The sequence below is a fragment of the Pelophylax lessonae genome (assembly GCF_965119305.1).
Source record: "Pelophylax lessonae genome assembly, chromosome: 4".
NCBI classification, from domain to species: Eukaryota; Metazoa; Chordata; class Amphibia; order Anura; family Ranidae; genus Pelophylax; species Pelophylax lessonae.
In genome coordinates this window covers 12,415,160-12,436,445 of record NC_138771.1, presented here as the reverse complement: position 1 = coordinate 12,436,445, position 21,286 = coordinate 12,415,160, and positions in this window count along the sequence as shown.

Sequence of the window (21,286 nt, the reverse complement as noted above, 5' to 3'; positions counted from 1 at the left end):
TGCTGTATTGGTTCAATGTTTTAATGTCTTCTTTTCTTATATCACTCCTGGTTGCAACCAGCATCTCCCCTCACTCAGCCTTACCGGCCAAGCCTCACTGGCGCCACTCTTACTACCAGAAGGTTTGCTACTTTGGTTAGGTGGAGGCCTCAGCGATCATGTCATTTTCAGACATGGGACCCTGCGACTCCTGATTCACCCACAAGAGGGTGGCGTCGTGGGAGCTGGGCTAGTGTCTGCTCGATCCGGTAACGCCGTGCTGGTGAGATGCAGCTTGTCAGGAAGAAAGCGAAGTCCCAGACTTCTTTGGTATGTTTTTTTGTACTTCTATCACGGTATATTGTATCTACATGTTTACTCCTTCTTGGGAATACCTATCTACATCTATCTCGGCAGAAGACAGGCACTGCTTCTCCGCTAGGCACTCAACCTACACATTTACATTTCACAGACTCCCCCCTCCCTCTACTCTTACTAATAGAACCACTATGTACTCCCCTTCTATTTGATCCTCCTTGATGTTAAAATAATATCATGGAACACCAAAGGGCTCAGGTCCCCTCACAAGAGAATGGCAATACTACGTCATTTGAAAAGACTTAAGGCGGATATCGCTATTTTGCAGGAAACCCACTTACCGACTTCAGATTTCCATCGTATGAAAAAACTATGGGTAGGACAGGTACGCGGTTCAGCGGCAGTAAATCATAAGGCGGGAGTTATCACGCTGATTAATAAAGCCCTACCTTGTGAAATTGTGGCGGAGGAGGCGGATACCGAGGGCAGGTTGCTGACTTTGACACTCAAGATTAGGGACACCACGCTAGTTGTAGCAAATGTGTACGCCCCAAATTCACCCTCCAAATCGTACTTTCAATCACTTACCTCCTCCTTAGCCCCCATGGTTCATCTACCTCTATTGGTGGGGGGGGACTTCAATTCGGTAATGGATACCCTAGAAGACAGATCTAAGGACAAGGGCAAACCGTCCCCCCATCAGTCCCAGCCGCTATACCTACCTGATTTTGCGGCATCTCTAGACCTAACTGATGTCTGGCGTCAAGCCAACCCATTAGGCAGGGAGTATACCTTCTTTTCCCACCCCCACGACAGTTTATCTCGCATTGACTATTTTTTTTGCAATCACTTCTTCCTCCAGAGGTCATCCAATCCCCTCATTGGGGATATGGCGATTTCAGACCACGCTCCAGTATCTCTTCTGTTCTCTGACTACCAATCACCCAACACCACTAGAATCTGGCGGTTCCCCTCCTTCCTGGCCAACAACGTAGAATTGCAGTCCCTGCTAAAAAAAGTCTGGACAGACTTTTTGAGCGACAACGCTCAACATACACATGACCCGGCTCTCCTATGGGAAACGGGAAAAGCAGTGCTGCGAGGCCACATCATCGCCTTTAGTACGGCTTATAAACGTAAGACCTCTGCCCATCTTTGCCAAGCCAGCGACGCATTACGACGAGCACAAGTAAACCTTTCTCGTTCGAATACCGCTACTCACAGAACCGAGTGGAAGAAGGCTAAACAGGACTTTGACCACTGGGCAGAAATGTCCGAATGTTTCCGTCATTCTCTTCGGGACCTTGCATTACATAAATTTGGCAATAAATCGGGGAAATTACTGGCACAGCTTTGTAAAACTCAATACACCCCAACGCACATTGCTTCAATCAAGAACTCTAGAGGCGAGATCTGTACATCGCGGGAGGACATCTCCCAAGCGATGCATGACTTCTACTCCTCTCTTTATGGTCGAGACCACATCGACCTACAGAAAGCAAATGCTTTCCTGGATGGGGTTTCGCTCCCCAGGATAGACCCTACAGCCTTATCTGACCTTAATGCCCCGATCACACTTGCAGAAGTTTCTGCCACTATCCACGCTTTATCCCCTGGCAAAGCACCTGGCCCGGACGGGTACACCTCAGATTTTTTTAAACTTACCTCGGACGTAATCTCCCCGACTTTGACCTCGGTTTATCAAAAGATCTTAGATGGTGATCCATACTTGCCCTCGGGCTTCCAAGCCCATATTAAACTGATTCCCAAACCGGGCAAAGATCCCTTGGAACCGGGTTCCTACCGACCCATCTCCCTTTTAAACTTAGATTCCAAAATACTCTCAAAAATCATTGCTAACAGACTGGCGAAAATTATGCCAAGCATTATCCACCCAGCCCAAGCAGGGTTCACAAAAGGACGCTCGGCGACCTCTAACATCAGGAAAGTCTTATCTGTACTGGAAATGGCGAAAACAAATCCACTACTTGACATGGCCATTATCACGCTAGATGCAGAGAAGGCCTTCGACAATGTCAACTTCACATGGCTCCTTAAAGTGTTGGAGAGATTGGGCTTCGAAGGGCCTTTTCTGCATCTCATACAATCCATGTATTCTGCCCCTACTGCCACGGTCATCACGAATGGCCACCCATCTCCATCTTTTTCCCTTTTCAAGGGAACTCGTCAGGGATGCCCCCTATCTCCCCTGTTGTTTAATTTGGCCATTGAGCCGTTATCCCGATTATTGACATCCCACCCTGGTCTCCATGGGGTACGAGTGGGAGCTCAGGAGGTGAGGTCGGCCATGTTTGCAGATGATATCCTCATCTTTACCTCGGATCCGGCCAAGGACATCCCTCTGATCCACAACATCTTCAACACCTTTCGCTCCTGCGCGGGTTTGAAAATTAATTTTTCCAAGAGCGAAATATTACCTCTTGGACAGATCGATCCCACCTCCTGGGAGTCAGAGTCAGTTTTTAAGATCGCCAAAAGCCACATCAAATACCTTGGAATTAACATAGGTAAAACCCCCTCTTCTATATATACTTTGAACTTTCCGCCGGTACTTAGGGACATCACCAAAAAGTTGGACGCGTGGTCTGGGTTGCCTTTGTCTTTGCTGGGTAGGTGTCATCTCTTCAAGATGATGTGCTTTCCAAAACTCCTTTACCCTTTACAAACGATCCCACTATTGTTAAAACACAAAGATACACAACTCTTATATCAATCACTCCAAAAGTTCCTCTGGAGAGGGAAGCGACCTCGAATAGCCCTCAAAAAATTGTTTTTACCAAGGGGTGGGGGTGGGGCGAACATCCCCGACATCAGACTTTATAATATAGCCTGTCTTCTCCGAATAGGTTTGGATTGGGTGTCAGGCCACTCCCACTTCTCTAATTATGACATTGAAAAGCAAATGGTTGCTCCATTTACCCTGGGAGCCCTCCTGCACTGCTCCCTTTCCTCTTTGCCTGCTGCACTCAAAAACAATCTGCTCCTCAGAGACACTATAATTGCTTGGAGAGAAACGTGTAAATTTCTCACCCTATCTCCCAAAATTACAAGATACCTGCCCATAGTAGGCCACCCTCTGTTCCATCAACCTCTCCAATATGCTGCATACTTGCGCTGGCCTTCACACAACCTCAGGAACTTTGCCCAACTGTTTGATACGTCCTCGGGCCGCCCTCTCCCGCTACAGGAGATCTGTTCGAAGTTCAACATTCCGCTTGCTGACTTTCTTCATGTTCATCAGGCCACTGATTTTGCTACCCATCTCTGCCGAGATATCGCCAAGAGCCTCAGACCTTCTCTATTGGATACCCTCGTGAGCATTCCCAAGCCGAGCATTTCAAACATATACAAGCCACTCCAACGTCACCGGCTTCTGCAAAAAGCAATGCCTCTTACATCACCCTGGGAAAAAGACTTCCACTTTTCAAACCTTCCATCCTGCATTCTGGCAGGGTACAGGTCAACATGCTCAATCATCGCAAAGGAGTTCTGGAAGGAACAGCAACTGAAAATAGTTCACCGGGCATATGCTCCCTTTACTTTTTCACCTACCGCTAATGCTCCACAGCAATGTGCATGGTGCTTGAAGAACAGACCAACTTTATCCCACAGGTTTTGGTCCTGTCCCGTCACCTCAAAATTCTGGATAGAGGTGGAACTGTTTGCCCAACGGATCACAGGTCTTATTCCAACTGGACACCCACTTCTACTACTATTTGGCTATCTAGATGGACGATCACTGGGTTTTGACAATTCCCAATCTGCAATTCTTGCTGCAAATAAAGCATGGCTGGCAACTCTATACATGATAGCCAGGAGAGCCATACTTCGTAACTGGATAAATTACAGCCCTCCTACCCTTCAAGAAGTTACTTCAGAACTTGCGAAGCTTCTCAATAGAGACTCCATCGATGCTCGGATTTTCACTGGCCTTACTCGTAAATTCTACATGACATGGGACACCTATATCTCTATTACATACCCAACGTTCTCCTGCTCATCCTGGATTGACTCTCTTTTTCACGCATCTTCCCCCAAGTTTTCATCCATTTCCTGTACGCCTACCCGACTCTCTACACTTGCCATTCCGCAATGCCTTTCGGTTAATGTGCTATAGCCCTTGAACATTTCCCCTCTTCGAGTCTGAGTTGACCTTACAAACAATTGTCTTTCACTGCTAGGTACTTTAGATTGAGTGCCCCACCACTGCCGTGTCTTATGGTGCGGGTGCGCCTTTCCGTGCACCGGTACTTTCCCCTTTTGATGCAGAGTGTCTCTGGGAATGCTGTTCATGCCTCTTTATCTATACACGGTGAACTAAGACATATAATGTTTATGCTATATATTGTTTTTTCTCCAGACGTGAACGTGCCTCCCATATATTTTCTCATAGGTTTCCCTCCCTCTCTCTCCCTCTCTCTCTCTCTTTCCCCCTTCCTCTTTTTTACCAGCCTACCTTTACCCTAATCTCTCTCTCCGCCCCACACCTCCCCCCTTCACCCCTACCCCCTCTCCACATGATATCCTATCCCAGTCCCTCTTGCCATCTGATTTGTTTTTACTAGATTTTACTGGTACTCTGGATATCTGGTTTAACTGCAGTATATATTTGCTCATTTGAGTTTGTTTACTGAACTTTCTGCTACTTTGTTAATTGCAAAAAAATTTTTCAATAAAGTTTATTTAAAAAAAAAAAAAAAAAAAAAAAGAGTAACTTTAGTAAGTGTGGAGGAACATCAGGTAACAGATGGTCATCTCGCTTGGAGGTTTGTCTTAAAACTTTATTGAAATTACAGTGGAGCCAACGCATTTCAGGGAAATGGCCTTTCCCTTCCTCAGGGCTAAAAGGTCAGTAAACGAATAAAAATGTGATAGAAGATACATTTGGAAAGGTTGGACTATGAAAAAAGTTGTTTTAAATTGAAATATATAGATAGATATATATATATTAGGGATGCACCGAATAATCGGCGGCCGAACATTATTCGGCCGAAAATAGAAAAAATAGCACTTTCGGTGTTCGGCCGAATAAGTCAAAAGGCCGAATAATTTTGTGCCGAATAATAGGGCTGAACGATAGTCGATATGATATTGACTATCGTTCTGTGGCCGTAGACGATATTTACAGGGGGAAGGGACTCGGAGGAGGACAGGAGGACTCACAGACTTCCGTGTTAGGCAGGGGAAGCCGGGACACTTCAGCGGTGAGCATTCAGTGAGTCTTACTCTCCTCCCTAGTTTTTTCAATGGCACATTCAGGAAGCCAATCACGCCGTGATTAGCTGCACAGCGAACCAATCACGCGTGCCTGCACACCTGATTGTTTCCGCTGTGCCGCTACTCACGGCGTGATTGGCTTCCTGAATGTGCCATTGAAAAAACTAGGGAGGAGAGTAAGACTCACTGAATGTGTGGGGCAGGCTGCAGTGCACGAGTGAGTAATGTATGTATGCGGCTGTGCTCCTTTCCAGGCTACTACTAGTCCACCTCCAGCCTCCTACTACCACCACTATGAGAGACTGACTGTCACTGTATAATCTGATCGAGTCCACACTGACACTGACTGACTGTCACTGAGTAATTGATGTTACCACATTAACCCTGACCTGCCCAGTGCCCTGTATCTGCAATTAAAATTTACAAGGCTGCCTGCATGCTTCTTGATTTCCATTCCCAGCATCCTTCCCAATCCCTACAGTGTCACTAACATTAACCCTATGGTACAAGGCTGCAGTGTGCACTGAATCCCATTCCCTACAGTAACATTTAGGGAGAGAGAGAGACATGAGAGGACAAGAGAGAGAGAGAGAGACATGAGAGGACAAGAGAGAGAGAGAGTGAGAGGACAAGAGAGAGAGAGAGAGAGAGACACGAGAGGACAAGAGAGAGGACAAAAAATTGGCAAAATAAATGGAAAAAATGCAAAACACCGCGTTCGGTATTCGGCCTTCGGCCTTCGGCCAAACATTTTATTATTATTCGGCTTCGGCTTCGGCCAAGAATTTCATTTCGGTGCATCCCTAATATATATATATATATATATATATATATATTGTGACAGGAAGTCAGGTAAATCTGTGGATGTAGTCACAGACAGGAGATACATTTCCACCTGGTTTAGAAAATTCACCAATTACTATAGGGTGTCGGCTGCAGAGAGAGCCAGCAGGAAGTTGAAAACCATTCAGCTGTTCAGAATGAGGAAATGAAGGCCTCTATAATTTGTCCAAAGGAAGTCTAAGGATTGCTGCCTCCTGACGCTGTGTGAGCTGGGGAGAGGAGGACAGTCAGATGTGTGCCTCCCGACGCTGTGTGAAGCCTGGAAGAAGGACTGCTGCCTCCTGACGCCGTGTGGGTAGAGGAGGACAGTCAGATGTGTGCCTCCCGACGCTGTGTGAGCATGGGAGAAGACCTCCTGAAGTGATGTGCGCTGAGGAGGGTAAAAAGTGTGAAGACTACTCAAGGTGAGGTCTGGGATTGTTTCTATGTGGAAGAAATAAATGAACTGTTTGCTATGTGAAGAGACAAACAAAGGGACATGTTCAATGTGAAGAGGAAAAGGGACATGTTCAATGGACATTTGTTATGTGAAGTGGACTATTGAGTGTCTGCTGTAGGATCAGCAAAGTTTGCCCAACAGTAGGTTGGAGACAGACTTCCGTAGGTAGGTTCCTGTATGTGAGAAGGTAGCCGCCCACAGTGGCAAGGATTTATTTTGTGTTTTTTTATTTTATTTTGGATGTTTTTGCTGCATGCACTTGTTTGAAGAAAATTTCATGAATAAACCAAACTATTGTTTACAACCACTTCTCGGCTATCTTCTTGTGTAACGAACCCCCCCAAGGGGTCATCCATACCCGCCACCGAGCTAATCTCCCACAATATATATATATATATATATATATATATATATATATATACACATATACATTTATATATATATATACATATACATATATATTTATATATATATATATATATATATATATATATATATATATATACATATATTTATATATATATATATATATATATATATATACATATATATTTATATCCACATATATATATATATATATATATATATATATATATATATACATATATATTTATTTATATATATGTATATTTATATATATATATATATATATATATATATATATATATATATATATATATATGTACGTATATATGTATTTATTTATTTAAATGTAAAAAACTTTTTTCATAGTCCAACCTTTCCAAATGTATCTGCTATCACATTTTTATTTGTTTACTGACCTTTTAGTCATTTAGTCATATATGTTTGTATGTATATATATATATATATATATATACACACACACACATGTATATATCATACCTTCCAAGTTTTTGAGACAGGAATGAGGGACACCTATTAGTAAAAGTTTGCAGGCATTGGACACACCCCCTGCCATGCCCCTTAAAGGAGAATTATACAAAAGAAAAAGATTAGTTAAACCCACTAGTTTTTTTTTTTACCTCTACTATTCCTTTATATTGGTTTTTGACATTTACAAATGCAGCAATTTAGAAATCGGATGAAAGGTTTAGCACTGGGAAACACTTTTTGAATGGTAAATAGTGCATTTTATATACAACTATACAGATCAGTCCAAAATGAGGGACAAATGAGGAGGAAAAAGGGACTGTGTGACTTTGCCTTGTGCACTGGTGTGCAGTCATGTTGGAACATGAAGAAATTAATTGTAAAAAAATAGTATATTGGATTGGACATAGAAATCTTGTGAGACTTCGGCAGCCATCTTGGGTGAGGGAGCCTTTAAAATAAGGGATCCCGCATCATTTTGGCACACTACTGGCGAGTAAACGGTCAACGGTCAGAGACAGGAACCAGCTTGTGAGGGACAGTACTTAGCACAGGGAGAGGTTCAAGTTGAGAAGGGATAGCTCAGGGCAGGCTTCTTTTTCTTTTCTAGTACTCTAGTGGTCAGGGCTGCTGTTAGAAATCACAGGGGGCCCCGTACAGCCTACCTGGCAGGGCCCCTCCTCCCCCCCCCCCCCCCCCGAGTAGATCAAGACAAAATTTTCCCAAAAAATACGCTAAAATCATTATTAGCTGACACAAACATAACAGAGAAGCCGTGTGCATTAGCCCTTATTATTTGTTTTTTTTACATTTAAAAAAAAAAAAAAAATTATAATTTTTTTTTAATGTTAAAAATGTTTACAATTATTTTAAAATTATTTATTACAATGTTTAATTCGGCTTAACTAGCTGGCTCGGCTGCGCGAATCGCGGTACCTGCGCGCTGTACCTGCGCGAGCGCCCCCATTAGTCAGCGGAGAAGCTGATTCACGTGGCTTGGGCACCCGCGATTTCTCCCCGTGGAGAGGGAATGATGGTCTGCTGTTGTAAACACAGCAGACCTTTCTCTCAGGAATCAGCACAGAGCGCCTGTGTTCATCCTATTTAGGAACACAGGTCTCTGTGTTAATTCCACAAGCCCCTCCCCCCCACAGTTAGAAAACAACTCCTAGGCATACATTTAACCCATTTATTGCCCCTGGTGTTAACCCCTTCCCTGCCAGTGTCATTATTACAGTAACAGTGCGTATTTTTAGCACTGATTACTGTAGTAATGTCACTGGTCCCCCCAAAAATGTCAGTTAGGGGTCCGATCTGTCTGCCTCAAAGTCGAAGTCCCGCTAAAAATTGCAGATCGTTGCCATTACTAGTATACTAATAAAAAATAAATAAATAAATAAATAAAAATGACATAAATCTTTCCTCTAGTTAGTAGACGTGATAACTTTTGCGAACACCAAAATACGCTTATTGGGATTTTTTTTTACCAAAAATATGTAGCAGAATACAAATTGGCCTAGAATTATGAAAAAATTTGGTTTTTACATTTTTTTTTATTGGGAATGTTATATATCAAAATGGGAAAAATATTGTTTTTTTTTTTTTTTTTCAGAATTGTCGCTCTTTTTTTGTTTATAGTGCAAAAAATAAAAATGATCAAATACCACCAAAAAAAAGCTCTATCTGTGGGAAAAAAAGGACATCAATTTTATTTCAGTACAGCGTCGCACGACCGCGCAATTGTCTGTTAAAGTAACGCAGTGCCGTATCGCAAAATGGCCTGGTCATTAACCACTTTACCACCGGAGGATTTTGCTGTCTTACATCCAGGCCACTTTTTGCGATTCGGCGCTGTGCGACTTCAACTGACAATTGCACGGTCGTGCGACGCCGTACCCAAACGAAATTTACGTCCTTTTTTTCCCACAAACAGAGCTTTCTTTTGGTGGTATTTGATCACCTGTGCGATTTTTACTTTTTGCGCTATAAACAAAAAAAGAGCGTTTATTTTGAAAAAATAACAATATTTTTAACATTTTTTTATATGAAATTCCCCCCAAAAAAGATGTAAAAACCAATTTTTTAAAAAATTTTTGGCCAATTTGTTTTCTGCTACCTATGTTTGGTAAAAAAAATCGCAATAAGCGTATTTTGATTGGTTTGCGCAAAAGTTATTGCGTTTACTAACAAAGGGAAAGATTTCTGTCATTTTTGGTGTTTTTTTTTTTAACGCGTAATGGCGGCGATCTGCGATTTTTTTTGTGGGACTGCGACATTGCGGCGGACAGATCGGACCCTTGACTGACATTTTTGACACTTTTGGGGGTACCAGTGACATTTCTACAGTAATCAGTGCTATATATATGCACTGTTACTGTAAAAATGACACTGGCAGGGAAGGGGTTAACTTTATTGGAGAGGGAGGGGTTAATGTATGCCTGGTGCTTACTGACGTGTAGGTGACTGAGTGAGTCATGGACAGATCGGATGTCCAGCTATGCTGACCAGTCCGATCTGTCACTCCCTGTCACTATAAAGAGATCCGTCCGCTTGTGTTTACACAGGCGGGCGGAGCTCCACACTAGATCCCCGGCGATCGGGGCAGAGCAGCGGCGATCGCCGCTGCTCCTCCCCTGGCCCGACTCCCGCTGTGAATGAAAACAGCGGGAGCGAGCCTCCGGAGGCGCGCAAGCGCCGCCCAGAAGGGGGAGTGTCTGACGACGTTAATACTACGTCGTCAGACGATAACGAGCCACTCTGCCGCAGTAGTATTACTGTGAGTGGACGTAAAGTGGTTAAGGAGGAAAATCCTTCCGGTCCAGAACTGGTTAATAAATAAAAATTTGGCACTACCTCAAAATAAATAGATTTAATCAGAAAATAGTGTATATCCCAATCCACTTAAATAAAATCAAAATACACAACAAAAACATCACAGATTCAGAACAGAAGTGTAGATTAGCCCTAAACTGGGCCAAAGAAAAACCTCTAAGTAGGACTTTAAAGGTAGATTGGACCAAGTATTTTTATAAAAAAAAAAAAAACGAAACTGGGCACTTTAAAAAAACTAAACTGCCCTAAACTGGGCATAAAAAGCAAAATACAAATGATAGAATAATAAATAAATAAATAATCTTAGAATATAAAACCCTACTGGGTAGTGAGCACAAAAAACAAGCACAAATAGAACCTTCTTTTGGTGGTATTTGATCACCTCTGCATTTTTTATTTTTTTCTGCTATTAACAAAAAGACTGAAAATTTGAAAAAAAAAAAAAAACAACAACAAGGCTGGTCATACACTTCGGCTATTTTGGAGCTGGGCCCACGTCGGCCCAATTTCTGGGAGAATTGGGCGCCATTTTGTCATCGGTTGTCCTTTGGTCTCTCTCTAAAGGTCCGCACCCAGGATCTGTTCTCGCCCATATTCTGTTTCTTACAATCAAACAGCACCCACCCAATCTGTCCTGAGAAAGCAAATACATTTTGTGAAACGCGTTGACAAGCATGCATGGAGGAGCTGTGGACCTGACCATTGATATCTACCCATATTTTCTTCTATACTGATGGACTTCTATACTTATGGTTGGATCTGTGTATTCACATCTGTGATTGGGTACTTGTTAACCTACTGTTGAGTAGAAGGGTGTTGAAATATTTTTTGTTCTGTGTGTTGTTTTTAAAAATATTTATAACAAAGATTGTAATTTTTTTTACATTTACTGCCTCATGTTGTGCCCGCAGAGTCTGTTGTTTTTAAAAAAAAGTAGATTTTACCTTCTCAACCTTTTTTTTTTTCAGTGATTGGTTTACGTAAAAGTTATAGCGTCTACAAACTATGGTGTATATTTATGGAATTTTTTTATACTAGTAATGGCTGCAATCAGTGACTTATAGCAAGACAGCAATATTGTGGCAGACAATCGCACTAACGGACACTTTTGACACTTTGTGGTAACCAGTAACACTAATACAGTGATCAGTGCTGAAAATGTGCACTGTCACTGTACTAATGACAATGCCTGGGAAGGAGTTAAACATCTAGGGCGATCAAAGGATTAACTGTGTGCCTAGCCAGTGTTTATGTTTTCTATGCGAGGTGCTTTCAATAAGGGAAGTGATGGATTTTTTTCCCTAATTTGCAGGAACACAGAATCCATTCCTCCTCCCCTGTCAGAACAGAGCTCTACCTTGTTTAAATAGGCCGAGCTCTGTTCTGAGCCCTTGCCCGATGATCTGCGGGTGCCAGTGGACATTGAGTGCCCAGCACCTGCAGATATGCTTGGGGGGGGGGGGGAAGTGTGGGATCATGTATATACGTATACGTGATCCTGCGCTCAGCTGACGCACTATAGCAGTAAAACTGCTATGGGGCAGACAGCAAGTGGTTACCTTTTAATTTGTGCTTTAATCAGTGCTTAAAGGGATCAGAATCAGTGTCATCATCAGTGCTTAAAGGGACAATTTTCTGAGCACTCCGACATAACACTTGGGCCCCAATTGGCTGGCCAGCAGAAGAGAGTATATTACAGACTGCCGTGTTATAGGTTGGTGTAATTCTCCTTAGTTAGGACTGACTCAATAATGGGTTTAGGAAAAGCTGCTTCCTACACTCATTACTTGTTTTTACAGTATGTAGTGCACCCCCCGCCCTGCACAGCCAGGCACACCGAATTTCCACAGGCACACTAGAGTCAGGAAACAGTCTGTCAGGAATGTCGTGGCAGAGCCTGACGTGTAGAGGAATGTCTCACCGGATGAAGAGCCTGGAACTATGTGCGATCCCAGGACAGGGATGCTGACAGGATATCTTAGCAGGACACAGGTTCACCAGAGGCGCGGAGTCTAAGTGCTAGCCGGTATTCACCAGGGCCCCTGATGGTGGGGATGGATTTGGCTGCGTGCTTACACCAGGTCGCGGTCCTCCGAATTCCCCAGCCAGGCCAAGAGCAGGTTCAGGTCCAATCGCCGGTAGCGGATAAGCAGATCAGGGTGAGGCAGAAGAGTAGTCAAGACAAGCTGAGGTCAGGGCAGGTAGCAGATAATCAAGGTCGAAGGCAAGCCGGGTCAGATGATCAGGAACAGCAGGTAATTCAGGTACAGGAGACAGGAGAGCTGAAGATCACACTGCAAGGAATCAGTGTGACTACTCCCCTTAAATAGGGCGTTTGGCGCCAAATATGATAGGGTAGCCTCAAACTATTCCATGGTAGCCTCGGACTGTTCCATGGTAGCATCGAACTCTTCCATGGTAGCCTCAAACTATTCAATGGTAGCCTCGCACTGTTCCATGGTAGCCTCACACTGTTTTATGGTAGCCTCGAACTGTTCCGTGGTAGCCTTTAACTATTCAAGGCGCCTCTGCGTACGCCTCTGCGTACGCCTCTGCGTACGCGCATGCGCATAGGCGTTTGCCGGTTTGCAGCGCCAGTGCACCTGCGCATAATAGTGAATCCCTGACACAGTCCTGTGCTTGTTTTTGTATTTTTATTGAGCGGATAAAACTTGGATGGGGAATAGGGGTATTATGGGATGCCCACTTGGCTTCAAAACTCTTCATGGACAACTCTCCTATCTACAGCTATGTACACTGTTCACTGCCTCCAGCAGACTTGCTTGCAGAACTTCAGACTCTGCTGGGACACTTTTAGTGACTCTGGCAAGGCACTCATCCAGGTCAAAGCAAAAACCCTTTACAGGCAGGGACCGTGGGCCCCTTTGGTAGTGTAGCAAAGCCCAGTGTCCAGCTTACATCCCTGTGGCTACTGATCCCAGCACTACTTCTTCAGGCCCCGCCAGCCTCTCTCACTAGCCCTTCTGGCTACTTCCCACAGTCCTCCCACACTGTACACTCACCAGCCCACCTGGCTACCTTCTCCTGGAGAACTCCTGGACGTGCTGACCTGCTCCTTCTGTCCTCACTTTCTCCCGTGCCTACAGGAAAAATATCCTCCATGTATTGTAGAGAGTCCCTCCAACACCCGAGCCCCAGGCCCAAGGTCACCCCCCCCCCCCCCCAGACTAGGGGGCACCCTTAAGGGCCACCAACAGCTTCCTCAGCATTCCCTCTTCATCTTCTACTCCCTTTGCTGGCATGACTCATGAGTACTTAGGAGGTGCCCTCCACCTGTTAGCCCACCTGCTGGGGATTGGCTGAAGCCCTCATCAATTCTCTAAGCAGCTCCTGCTAGACTTCCTTCTCCACTTCTGGAAGCTTCTCCAAGGTTCCAGGGAGTAGGGGGGAGTTACCAAAGGTGCTGCTTGATGAGTCATCTAGCCTCCCTGAGTCACTCATCCCTGACCCAGATTCAACCCAGGCCTGGCTCTTAGCCAGGCCAATTTACCTACACTAACAACTATGTACACTAATCTAGCACACTAGTTAGAGGGTGCTACAAGTATTATTCTTTTCTGCTGTTCCCCCACTTGCAACATATTCCTTGCTATAGTTTACCTGTTTGCTGTATGTTGATGTTTTATATCTCTTTTGCTATCGGGTTACTGTATATCTATTTGCAATAAATATTCCCCACCAGCCAGGCGTGTCAAAGTAGATGGTGCCATTTGTAGAGTCGAGGGCACAGGAACAGGGGACCCAATACATTCAGCAGCTCCTTCATGGGTGAGTGCTACACCTTTAAATGGTGTAATTAGTATTGTGCGGTCAGTAAGGCCAAAATTTGCAAAAACAGATCTCCTTGTTAATGGTGTCCTAAAGAAGGTTTGGAAACTAGGCCTAAGTAATTACATCAATTAACTTCCATTAGTCTGAAATCTCCCAAGCTGACAATCCATTAGGCCAGGCTTATTGACATATCATAAAATAGTTTAGCCTGCAAAAAGCAGAATACACATTCCTGGAGAAATACCTCTCACTGCAGAGTCAATATTTTTACATAAAAAGGAAAGTCACTTTAGGTTAGTTTGTATTAACTAAATATCATAATTTTAAGACTAAACACATCTATAAAATCAGGTGCAGGAAGCATATTAGGCACATTCTATCCCCTAGATGCGGGCCTGGACTGGCTATAAGGCACACTGAACATTCGCCCGTCAGGCTGCATGTCCTAGTAGGAGTGGTCTGTGGGTGACCGGGCCACATGACAGGAGTTGGGCAGCAGCCGTGGTCCGGACGAGACTGACGTGGGCCACAGTCACTGCTCACCTCCCGCTGCGGGGCTATGCTTGTTTCTCCTCTCTCAGTGTAGTGTGAAGATCTTTATCCTCTGGAGCAATTGCGCATACACCGGCTTCAGGAAAAACAAGCTGAGCGCTGAGCTGCACCCGAAGAGGTATATTACATGCCAAAAGATCGGCGGGGACACAGGCACAACATAAGCTCGGGCACCTTGACAGCCGAGTGGGGACACAGTGATGAGTCATCATTATTAAAAGTGGGGATACACAGGGGATACAGGATTTCACAGTGGCTGTAGCATAAATATTGGGTGGGGGGGGGTGGAGATCTGTTGGTGGAGGGAGGGGGTGGTATTTGAGGGGGTTGGGGGTCTGTCATTGGGGTCGGTAGTTGGGTGTTGATGGATTGTGAGCAGGGGTTGTGGTTGGGGGAGGGGGTCTGTCAGTGGTTGAAGGGGGGTAGTTGGGGGTAAAGGGCAGTAGGTGGGGGGGTCTGTTAGTGGGGGTCTTCTGTGGGGGTGGCAGTAGGTGGGGTTTACATTGTAGTTTGGGGGATCGGCTCCATGGGTGTCCCATCACCAGACCCCCCCCCCCCAGACCCTGAAAAAAATTGGCTGCTTGGTTTGAATACCCTTTATGATTTTTTACCTATAGGTAAGCCTATAATAAGGCTCACCTGTAAGTAAAATAAATAACTCCTAAACCTGCACTGTTTAGGAGATACTCACCCTGCATGCAGCCACTGATGTCATCGGCGCATGCGCTCTGAAAGTCAGGCGTATCTCGCTGGAACTTCAGAGCTTCTTGCCGGAACTGAAGATGCGTGCGTACCTGGAAGAAACGCAGAGGGAATGTGTCAGCCCCCTCAGCGGTGACCAGATGCCACTGCACCCTAGGCTTCTCTTATGTGTAAGTCACCCTGTGTCTATTAGGGGCACAGGGTGGTCAAGGAAATGATGGATTTAATGGACACAGAATATGGTTTGGATTACTCAAATGGGAAAGTAATAATTATCAACAATATATCTCAAGGAATATATGACGACCCTGGGACTCTAGGCCTAGCTGCCTATTGCCAAAAAGGCTTCACACAGTAAGACTCCTAGCAGATGTTAATACTATCAGCTCAATCACCTGTCTTCCACACCTCGTAATTATGCTGATTTACTCTGTGTTTAGACTTTTAATAAATGTGTAATTTTGTATTTTGTTTTAGCATCAGGGCTTAATATCACTGAACTCAGCATCCCTAAGAGAAGAGGCAGCCGGCCTTTCTGCAACACCACTAACAAGGACATGGGATTTCCTGCCGGAAGCATCTGTGGAGTTACAAGAAACTTCTACAGCAGAAGCATTGACAACGGAACACAGGGTCCAAAACCTCTGCCCCACACATGCAGCAGTGCCGGAGGCCCAGGGTGAGAAGGTGGAGGTCCCTCCCTAGCAGCAGATGGCGCCCCAGAATGATGACACCAACCCAGCAGAAGAGCTGGCAACAGCTGCTGGCATGGGCCTCTGCCCTCAACTAACAAAGGATGGGTTTCCTGAGAAAGTGGATGGGACTACAGTCTTCACTTGCATATCCCAGGGATGCTGGGCAGTCGGCCCAGATCCCCAACAGCTGGAGAAAGTGAGCCTAGCCACCCTGGCTTCTCTCCAGCGGCTGAAAGGACTCCTGGGAGAAGGGCCAGTCCACACTTCTCCCCAGCAGCTGAAAGGACTACTGGGAGAAGGGCCAGTCCACACTTCTCCCCAGTGGCTGGTATGTTCTACGAGAGAGGCAGAGGTTGGCTGGGTGAGTAAAGCTGTGCCTTGGACAATTTGTTTGGGGTACTGTGTGGGTACAGGCATTGGGGGACGGGAACTATGGACTAGTTTCGAAGTCAACACGAAGTCATAGGATTGCAAAAAAAACCCCACTGTGCTTGTACAATTTGTTCAGATTTTATGTTAGCACCTATGTGCTTATGTACGCTTCTATTTGTTTGTTCTTTTAATTATATGATGGAATAAAAACCTTGATTTTATCTTTGTCTATACTTGTGATTACAGTACCCTGAAAGTCCAAATCATTCTTCCCCTCCCCTCCCCCCCCCCCCTTTTCCCATTGACCATACTGGGAGGTTGGTCTTGGGCATTCCCCGTTTTATAGTCTTCAAAGTCAACCCGTTTGGGGTCTCCTCCTGCGTTAGTCTCCTTCGGAGAGGAGAGAGATGTGACGGGAGACACTTTGGTTGGGGGGCTTGTGGAACCCAGCTTACCTTAGAGAGGTTGGGAAATCCCTCTCTCTGCCCCCTAGGCTTCTCTTATGTGTAAGTCACCCTGTGTCTACTAGGGGCACAGGGTGGCCAAGGAAATGATGGATTTAATGGACACAGAATATGGTTTGGATTACTCAAATGGGACAGTAATAATTATCAACAATATATCTCAAGGAATATATGAAGACTCTGGGGCTCTAGGCCTAACTGCCTATTGCCAATAAGGCTTCACACAATCAGACTCCTAGCAGATGTTAATACCATCAGCTCAATCACCGGTCTTCCACAACTCGTAATTATGCTGATTTACTCTGTGTTTAGACTTCTAATAAATGTATAATTTTGTATTTTGTTTTAGCCTTGTTGCCGGCAGTCTGGTCTTCCAGTCTGGTTTAATTGCATGTTAATGAATACTTTTGCAAGGCACTGTAGATGGGATTAGCCATGAGTCAGCTGTACCTTATTATCTAACCATTGTGTGATGTTTTGGGTAAATAATCGGGTCATTTTTCATGTAGTGACTGTCGTGCTTCTCAAGTGTATAAAAGTCTGTTTTCTTGTTCAATAAAGAGTTAGTTGCTTTCAGATCCATACAAGCTAAGTTCAGGCTACTTTTTGTATGTAGGCTGGAATCTCAATATATGTCCAGACTGGTGGAAGCCGTATACTGAGAGAAGCCCACAAGTACAGTATGGGTCGGCAGTTCCTTTACAATTTTCAATGATTTTTATTGAATTTTGAACAAGACAAAGTAATACAATGCATATTGTACAGAAAACGTAAGCTTCCATAGTTCTATGACAGTTAAACTTGGTAAAAAAAACAAGCAGGATATCCCTCCTTCCTTCACACATAGATTTGCCAATTGTATAACCGAATGTGTCCAGATACCAGATGCGCCCGGCGATCCTTTTCTCACCCGTCACCAAGGCGTTCTGCAATGGCACGGAACCCCATCCCAACATTTTTAATTATCATTTTATTTTTAAATTTCTAAATTATTTATTACAATGTTTATTTTTTTTTTTAGAATTTGTTATTTTTTACAGGACAGGGAAGCCTGCAGTGCTCTGGGAGGGGGGGAATCAGAAGCAGGCAGAACAGGGAGGGGTATCGGTGTCGGAGAAGCAATTACAGGAATGATGCCCTGTGTCTGTGTCTCTTCCTGCAGCAGCTGAAAGCTGGCAGGAGGGGGAGAAATTGGCTTTCAGCTGCTGCAGAGAGCTGCACAGAGCGTCCTTCTGTAATTGTCCCTCTGCCCGACCACAACGATTCCCCGTGCTGTTGGGGCCCCCTTGTGTGCCTGGCAGTGCTGTGTTTTGGCCTAGGCCGACAAGGCCAAGGCCTAGGGTGGCACTTTGCAGAGGGGCAGCAAAAAAGCTGCCCCCCCTCCACCTGAGACTCTATTGCCCACTGGTTGCTAGAGCTGCCCCTCTCTCCCACCTCTCTCTCTCTCCCCTCTCTTTCTCTCTCTCACCCCCTCCTCTCTCTCTCTCTCTTACCTCTCTCTCTCCCATCCCCCCCTCTCTCTCTCTCTCTCTCTCTCTCTCTCTCTCACCCCCTCTCTCTCTCACCCCCTCTCTCTCTCTCTCATCCCCCCTCTCTCTCACCCCCCCTCTCATCCCCCTCTCTCTCCCATCCCCCCACTCTCTCTCACCCCCCCCCTCTCTCTCCCTCACCCCCCCATCAACCCCCTCTCTCTCTCCCACCCCCTCCCACCCCCCTCTCGTGAGATCTCAGGGGTTCATGCTGGCACTTGTAGTTCTTCAATTTTGGAGGGAGTCACATCCGTTAAAAAGGAAGGAGTGGGGCAAATTTGCATAGGAGGGGGAGGGGGGCGCCCAATTTTAGTCTTGCCTAGGGCAGCACAAAACCAAAATACGCCATTGGTGCCAAGTCCCCCTATAGGAGGAATGGTTGCCCCCCCCCCCCATCAGCGGCCCTGCCTGTAGACATTACCCTTATAGAAGGTGTCAGAATCAAAAGCTGACAACATATGGCCATGTCCGAACACCCTCACAATGCCACCAACTACACAAGGACAAGGCAGTTCGCTTGCTGAGTACTCACCCACACTTAAGAAAGACTAAAGGTATCTCCCAGTCCAATGCCACCCAGAACGTGTTCTTCTCCCACGATGCATCCTGTACTAAAGTCTAACCCTGGAAAGATCTCGGATGTATATAACGTAACTAAACCTCAATACTTAAGGATCATAAATAATGTATCTAATGAAGATGACACCTGAAATATACAGCAATCCTCTTCAGCTCATATAGATGACGAGGACAGGTCAGGTTACTAGACTAAATATTGGGTAGCTGTAGGGTTAAATTTTCACTTAGGAGTAGTTAAATCTTGTGTTTAGGGGAACAGGTATATACTGTATATGGCGGGCTTGCCCCCAAAAGTTCTGCTGATTTTTGTGTCTCCTAACTCCGGATGTCAACAACCTTCGCAGCAATGACAAAATCTCCGGCAGGCCAAGGCTGAAGGGTGAAAATTTATTGTAGCAATACACAATAAAATCAGTAGGCAAAAGAAGGAAAAGCAATAAAAACAAGTATATGGAAACAGTTACGAAACAGTGTGTGGCTCAGTTAATACAGTGCCTTGAAAAAGTATTCATACCCCTTGAAATTTTCCTCATTTTGTTATGTTACAACCAAAAACGTAAATATATTTTATTGGGATTTTATATTAGAGCGCTTCAACACAGGATTCGGGCCTCAACGCGCTGGCCGGTTGGAGAGGGTTTGCCAGAGACTGTTAGCCCATTATCCTTGCTTCCCATTGTATAGGGACTAGGGGTCAGTCACTGGTCTGCTTGTTACAGTGACTTGAAAAGGTATTCATACAGTGGCGTCAGTAGGAGGGGGGCAGAGGGGGCCATGGCCCCCTAACACAATACTGCACCCCCCTATGTGCCCCCCAACAGAATCCCAGCCACCTTCTGCTTTGGGATGGCGGGGGCAGTAAACCCAGATTTCGGGTTCCTGACCCGCCATCCCTGAGCATCACTGTGAAGAATGGAGCCGGCACTAGAGGAAGCGGAGCCAATGCTTCCTGTGTAGGACAGGCCCCTGTCACAGGTGGAGGGATACCAAATGCACTGCGCCTGTGACAGTCACAGGAGCGATACAGGAAGCATCGGCTCTGTTCTCTACAGCAGCCACATGCTTCCTCCAGCGCCGACTCCTGTCACAGTGATGCTTGGGGATGGTGTGTCGGGAACCATCCAGCAGTACCCACCAGCGGTACCCGCCAGCAGTACCAGTCAGCAGTACTCGCCAACAGTACCCACCAGCAGTACCTGCCAGTAGTACCAGCCAGCAGTACCCACCAGCATTACCAGCCAGGAGTACCCACCAGAAGTACCAGTCAGCAGTACCAACCAGCAGTACCCACCAGCAGTACCAGCCAGAAGCACACGCCAGCAGGACCAGCCAACAGTACCTGCAAGTAGTATCCACCAGCAGTACCAGCCAGCAGTACCCACCAGCAGTACCAGCCCTGGAGGACAGTCAGCAGCAGCCACCAGCCATACCTGCCTGGGGGGACAGTAGCAGCCAGCGATACCTGCAGGAATCCTGAGGAAGAAGTGAAGATTGAGGTCAGTTGAGATGCAGGTAAACGCAGTGCATCCATGTGAAAGCAGCCTTAGGCCCCTTTCACAAGATCGGTCTGATCGGGTCCGTATTTCTGTTTTTCTATTCACCTGTATAGAGCGGCAGATGTAAACGTACTTGTGATCCGCTTAAATAAACAGAAGGGGATCTGTTCACTTCTGTCTGGGAGGATCAGATCGGAAGACCCATAAAGTAGAGCGGGCTGTGCCTGTGTCTGCTCTGCATATGCGGAGTGGACACAGACCTGTCATCTGCCCGCTCCCCTCATTGTGGCCTGCGACCGGTTACCAAGTCACTAAAGTGGCCCTTGCTCTCCCCACCTCAATACCGGCCCATAGTACATATACGTCCTGAGTTTAAAGCTAAATACCGGTGTTATGGCAGCAGATAGCTGCCATAACCCTGGTATCTTTTTAAACTGCAGGCGATCGGCTTTCCGATAAGGGTGGCCGCGAGATCACCCTCCGGGATGGCGGAAGGGGTGCCCCCCCCCCCCCTCCCGCCGCGTCCCGGTCCTTTTCCCCGCTTACCGGACCCGCCGGCAGCGGGGAAAACGATCGGGTCCCGGATCCTCACAGACAGGATGTC